Source organism: Zootoca vivipara, chromosome 2, assembly GCF_965207765.1.
Source record: "Zootoca vivipara chromosome 2, rZooViv2.hap1.1, whole genome shotgun sequence".
Taxonomy (NCBI): Eukaryota; Metazoa; Chordata; class Lepidosauria; order Squamata; family Lacertidae; genus Zootoca; species Zootoca vivipara.
Window position 1 is genome coordinate 113462374 of NC_142584.1, and position 6399 is coordinate 113468772.

Below are 6399 nucleotides of genomic sequence, written 5' to 3' on the forward strand. Positions count from 1 at the left end.
CTTTGTACGCAAGGTGATGAAAATCCTACCTTTGTGTGGTCGGGTTGCTTCTACACCCAGCATCCAGACAGCTAACCCTCTGAGTTCCTGGAGCCAAGTCATAGTCTTCCATTTTTCCTTCCACAGGGGAAGGGGAGAATATGGAACATTCCATGTTATGGTTCCTCAATTTTTTCAGTACCCCACTATCATATTCTAGCTTTGTTGCTATTTCTTTCTTACAGTTCTAAACATCCTTACATAAACACAATATTAATTATATCCTCACAACAAACCTGTGAGGTAGGTGAAGATGAGAGAGATTGTGACTGGCTCAAAGGCACCTTATGAACTTCACGTTGAAGGCAGTACGTATATGCTTCTGAATACTAATTGGGAGTTGGGGAGGGGGAGAAATTTAATTAATTAATTAATTAATTAATTAATTAATATACTGTCCTTTATCCAAAGATCCCAGGGTGGTGTGCAACATTGAGAACATAATTTATTCAGCATAATAAATAATAATAAAGCATGGTATAAAGTAAAATAATCATCATGACACACACACACACACCCCTATTTAACAGGCCATAGATTATTTAACGGCCAAAGGCCTGGGTGAACAGGAATGTTTTCATCTGGCGCATGGGCGTACCCAGGATCAAAACTAGGGGGGGGGCAAGGGGAGGGGCCAAGGCACGGAAGGGGAGGGGCCACAAAGTGGGCGGGAACGGCGAACTCGCGCTCCGCCGGGCTGTGCCCCTCCCTAGAAGCAGGGCTGGTGGGCGGAGGCGGAGCCCAGCCCAGCGGAGCGCGAGTTCAGCATTCCCGCCCGCCGCGCTGCGCTCTCTGGTTCCCCGCCGCACTTGGCCTTGCCAGAGGGCGCGACGGGGAGCTGGAGGGAGGGCGCAGCGCGGCGGGCGGGAACGGCGAACTCGCGCTCCGCCGGGCTGTGCTCCGCCTCTGCCCACCAGCCCTGCTTCTAGAGTAGGGCAGCTGCCCTAACTTGCCCCATGGTGGGTACGCCCTTGATCTGGCGGCTAAAGACAAGTAATGATCGCGCCAGGCGAGCCTCTCCGGGGAGAGCATGCCACAGATGGGGAGCTGTGGGAACTGCAGGCCCGCAATATCTGAATGGGGAAATTGTTCAGTTCTGTTCTGTACTTTTCGATGTGTGTTATTTATTGTTTATGACTACTTTTGTTACGTAGGTAATTGTGTGACTCTTCACATTGTAAGCCGCCTTGAGCATGGCTTTAACCATGGAAATACAGCTTGCAGATAAAATGATGGTGTTGAAGGGCCACAGGTTCCCCATCTTTGGAGCATCTTTGGAGAAGACCATCTCAGTACACAGCAGCACCTTGTATTTTCATTTAATACCATCTGTTTCCTTCAGACGCTTGGTTTGCTCTTTCTATTTTTGCAGAACAAAGCCCATCTGAGTAGTTGGGACTCTGGCCAGTGTCAACAAAATGGCTTCCAGTCTGGAAACGAGGCCAAGCTGAAGAAGCACCAATGTGCTTTGGAAGGCCAGTCTATGAGGCGGGCCTAACCGCAGTCCTGAATCCTGGACATAACGGCAAGAGGACCGAAAGAGCAGTGGTAGGCCAAGCCAAGGTTAGCCGGCTCAGTTTCAAATGTCATGACGACAGAGGTCTGGGTTACATCCGAACGGACAGGGAAGGGGCTGTAGCTGAGTCGTAGAGCATCAGAGTTGGTTGCCCCAACTCTAGGTAGGACTCAAGGCAGGGTAAAGACTCCCTGTCAGAAATCCTATTGAGCTGTTGTAAGTCAGTTTGGACAATACTGAGCTGCTTTATTGTTTGTTTGTTTACACGCTACCCAACTGACTGGGTTGCCCTCTGGACAGCTTCCATCAAACACAGTAAATTCAGCAGCCAGGTTGTTTTCTGCTGCTCCAGAGAAGCGGACACAGAGCAATGGATTCAAACTACAAGAAAGAAGATTCCACCTAAACATTAGGAAGAACTTCCTAACAGTAAGAGCTGTTCGGCAGTGGAATTTGCTACCAAGGAGTGTGGTGGAGTCTCCTTCTTTGGAGGTCTTTAAGCAGAGGCTTGACAGGCATATGTCAAGAATGCTTTGATGGTGTTTCCTGCTTGGCAGGGGGTTGGACTGGATGGCCCTTGTGGTCTCTTCCAACTCTATGATTCTATGATTCAGGTTGCTCATCGGAGCGAGATGTTTTGAGCATATTACACCGATCCTGGTCCAACTGCACTGGCTACCGATTAGTTTCTGGGCCCAATTCAAAGTGCTGGTTTTGACCTATAAAGCCTTAAACAGCTCAGGACCGCAATACCTCAAGGACCGCCTCTTTCCATATGAACCTACCTGGACCCTGAGATCATCTTCCGAGGCCCTCCTTTGTGTGCCTCCTTCTCGAGAGGTCCGGAGGGTGGCAACATGAGAACGGGGCCTTCTCTGCAGTGGTTCCCTGTCTGTGGAATGCTCTCCCCAGGGAAGTTCACCTGGCACCTTCATTATACACCTTTAGGCGGCAGGCAAAAATGTTCCTTTTTTACCAGGCTTTTGGTTAACCTGATCAACATCCTATACCCTTTTAAAATGTGTGGGTTTTTTGGTGGGGGGGGGCATGTGTGTGTTATTGGGTTATCCCTATGGAATCTCCAGGTAGGGTTGGGGGAGATTTCCTGCATGAAACCGCAGAGAGCCACTGCCAGTCAGTGTAGACATTACAGTTTCCAGTGTTTCCTCTCTGTGTTTTTTCTTCTCCTGGTCCATCCACTGTGAAACATATGAAGCCTGACTCCCTACAGACAAGGCTCACAGGGCTCACCTCTCCCCATCGGGAGATGCACAAGCGATGTGGCAGGAAGGAATCCAACTGGAACAGCTTTCCTCATCATTTTATGGCCTTACCAAGAATCTCTCCCATGGAGCTGGGAGCTGGGAAAAGTACGTACAGGAGTTTATTTAAAACAACCACAACAACCACAAATGTGTCACTGAGATGCTGTTAATCTTGCCTGTTCAAATCTCCTTTATTTTATTACTCTAATCTAATCTTTGCTATAGCTTTCTGGCAAGATTACATTTTATGAGCAAATATGTAACTTAACATTTGTATTTATATGGTTGTTAAACACTGTAAAGGTTGGTGGTCAGAGGTCAGTACCACCCAATCTGGTTAACTTTGCAGAGTAGAACAGTTTAACAGCTTTAAGTGTCTGCCTTAATTTAGAGTACAGTGAATACATGGGGATCTGGAAGCTTCCCTGCGAATCAACCTAAGAAATAAATCCAAGCTTCTAGCCCTCCTAATTGCAGAAAGACCTTGAAAACATAATTTGATCTTACTATATTATAAAGTTGTAATGCTGTCATCATGCTGCCATTTGCAATGCCCCCAACAGGTGGCCATGATAACTCCTGTGTGGTGACAAAACAGCAGGTAGGCAAGTAAGGGCTGGTGGCCCAGGTGAGCCTTTTAAAGGAGGGAGGGAGGTGCTTCAGCGCATGGTATGGCAAACTGAAGTGCCTTCTTCTCTCCATTAAAAACACCACTGGATCAATGTTTAAAGCAGAGGGGTGCTTTAAAAGGGGTTGAAAGCAGGGTGGATTTGATTTAAATCAAATTGATTTAAATAACGATTTAAATCACTAGTCAGTAAGACTTGATTTAAATCTTTTTTTTTTTTACAGAAAGACTAATTGTTGCAGGTACAATCTTAATATTTACAACCAGATGAAGGTTTCATTTTTGGAAAAAATAAATTTTCAGGGTAGTTTTTGCAGTTATATCAAAAATTACTGATTTGTTTATACTATTGGAAATACATAGACAGATATTTATGAAATTATTGTGAGGTTTAATAAGTTAACTGTTTATATTTGGACAACTTTTCTGTTGCACTTTATTGGAAGGAGATAAATAAACATTTCCTTAATAACAATTTAAACAATTTATTTAACTAATACAATAACATGGTAGCATATGTATCCATGTTTCTTAACTGATGTGGTTAAACAATTTTTAAAAAAACCAAAAACTTAGACTGAGTTTCAGCACACATGAAAAACTTAAAACAAATCCTTATTTCCTGATGAATAGCCTTTGGACTATAATGTAACTTAAATAGAAAACTATCTTTAGAAAGATTTTTTCTTTCTAAAGAAATAAAAAGCATTTTATTTTAAATATATAATTTAAAAAACTGATTTAATTTTTAAAAAATCTGATTTATTTTATTTTTTAAAAAATCATTGATTTTTATCCACCCTGGTTGAGGGGGTGTTGTGGTGGGAGGGGAAGAAGAGGTTTGGGCAGGCTGTGAGGTGTTAGATAAGGATGAGGCACAAAGGAAGGGCATTGGTCAGGTATAAGGGGTGTTTCTTTCCACTGTTACCTGTAACTCTCAGCTGTCCTGTCTGCACCTCACCTGCAGCAGGAGTAGGGATGGAGGTCTCCCAATCTCAGTTCCCTTGCGTTCTCGGTTTTCCCACTCTTAAATTTGGTTCTCTACATTTTTGCAGCAATCTTCAAACCTTCTTTTCAGAAATCCTCATGGGAATTCTGCAACATTTTAGTGTAATATATATATATAATAAAAGTAATGTCCAGTAACACCTTAGAGACCAACTAAGTTTGTCCTTCCTTGGTATAAACTTTTGTGTGGATTTCTCCGAATCAACACCTTTTTTTGTATGCTGTTTTGACCAACACGAACATCATTTCAAGCAATTTTCCCCAATATAATGCATTTTTGTATGCTATTTTCACTAATACATTCAATTTAGATATACATCTAAATTTTTGTGTGGATTTCTCCGAATCAACACCTTTTTTTGTATGCTGTTTTGACTAACACGAACATCATTTCAAGCAATTTCCCCCAATATAATGCATTTTTGTATGCTATTTTCACTAATACATTCAATTTAGATATACATTTGCCTAATACATGCTTTTCGTAAACTTTGGCTTGTTGGTGAACAAGAGTGCAAAATTCAGAGAAGTGCAAATAGAGGAAGGATGGGTGTATTTTGGTTATCACATTGTTTCAGAAAGTGTGAATTTGGAAAATTTGGTTCCAAATATGAGCTGAATACCCCCTCCCCCCGTCCCCTCATCCCTTGGAGAACTTCTGACGGTGCTCTTTAGTTTCCCAGTATCTCTGATCCAGATTGAGGATGAATCCTGACAAGACAGAAGTACTGTTTGTGGGGGACAGGAGGCGGGCAGGACTCCTGTGGACTCCCTGGTCCTGAATGGGGTAAATGTGTCCATGAAGGACCAGGTGTGCAGACTGGGAGTCATTCTGGACTCACAGCTGTCCATGGAGGCACAGGTCAATTCTGTGTCCAGGGCAGCTGTTTATCAGCTCCATCTGGTACGCAGGCTGAGACCCTACCTGCCTACAGACTGTCTCACCAGAGTGGTGCATGCTCTAGTTATCTCTCGCTTGGACTACTGCAATGTGCACTATGTGGGGCTACCTTTGAAGGTGACCTGGAAACTACAATTAATCCTGAATGCGGCAGCTAGACTGGTGACTGGGAGCGGCTGCCGAGACCACATAACACCGGTCTTGAAAGACCTACATGCTTTGATGGTGTTTCCTGCTTGGGAGGGGGTTGGGCTGGATGGCCCTTGTGGTCTCTTCCAACTCTATGATTCTATGATTCTACATTGGCTCCCAGTACATTTCTGAGCACAATTCAAAGTGTTGGTGCTGACCTTTAAAGCCCTAAACGGCCTCGGTCCAGTATACCTGAAGGAGCGTCTCCACCCCCATTGTTCTGCCCGGACACCGAGATCCAGCGCTGAGGGCCTACTGGCGGTTCCCTCGGTGCGAGAAGAAATGTTGCAGGGAACCAGGCAGAGGGCCTTCTCGGTAGTGGCACCCGCCCTGTAGAACACCCTCCCACCAGATGTCAGAGAGAAAAACAACTATCAGACTTTTAGAGGACATCTGAAGGCAGCCCTGTTTAGGGAAGCTTTTAATGTTTAATAAATTATTGTATTTTAATACTTCTGTTGGAAGCCGCCCAGAGTGGCTGGGGAAACCCAGCCAGATGGACGGGGTATGAATAATAAATTATATTATTATTATTATTATTATTATTATTATTATTATTATTATTATTATTATGGAGTTGATTGCAGGTCAACTTCACACAGAATTATTGCATTTTTCCGTGTATAAGACGACCCCTATTTTGGGGGACTCCAAATTAAGAAAACACCCCTCAGCACTACCCATGTATAAGATGAGCCCCTATTTTAAACCAGTTTGGTAAAAAAACCCAAGTCTTGTACACGGAAAAATACGGTAATTCTTATCCTTAAAATCTCAGTAGATAACAGATAACTGCTACCCATAAAAAGGGGGGAGGAAATGAGCCCATAGTTAAAAAGCAGAGTGATCT